The following is a 544-nucleotide window of genomic DNA, read 5'->3' on the forward strand; positions in this document are numbered from 1 at the left end:
ATACAGGAAAAATATTCTAGACAACCTGGCGAATCGGAGGTTGAGTATGTGTGGAGAGTTTCTCTCGAGGGAGGGGACCGAATCATGTTAAGTGAGGGCAAAGCAGGAGGCTACTGGGGACCAGGAGTATTCTTAACCACCGTGCCGGGAGATCATAATTACTCCTTGACTGCACGAGCAGCATATTGGGCAGGTGGTGTTGATCCTCAAGTGAGAGGGGAGCCGTTGGGAATTAGTGCTTCCAGCTACTCTGATCTAGCTGCTGCGGTACAGAAAGCAGCCTGTCTGCAGGCAATACATCAACGAGACGCGTTCAGGAAATCCCCGATGCTGGCTCCCATCGACCCAGACCGATTAACCCCTCTCATTCGCGGTCTCCCTGAGTGCCTTAAAGTGTTTGTAGCAAATACTCAGGACCGCTTGCGAGCTGCCCATATAGACAATAATCACAGTCGTCACCGCAGACACCGCACTTACATACCCACCTCGAGTGAGTTTGCACAGGATTTAGATAAACACGGACGCCGAATGGGCTGGGCTAGTT

Source organism: Eurypyga helias, unplaced genomic scaffold, assembly GCF_000690775.1.
Source record: "Eurypyga helias isolate BGI_N326 unplaced genomic scaffold, ASM69077v1 scaffold6788, whole genome shotgun sequence".
Classification (NCBI taxonomy): Eukaryota; Metazoa; Chordata; class Aves; order Eurypygiformes; family Eurypygidae; genus Eurypyga; species Eurypyga helias.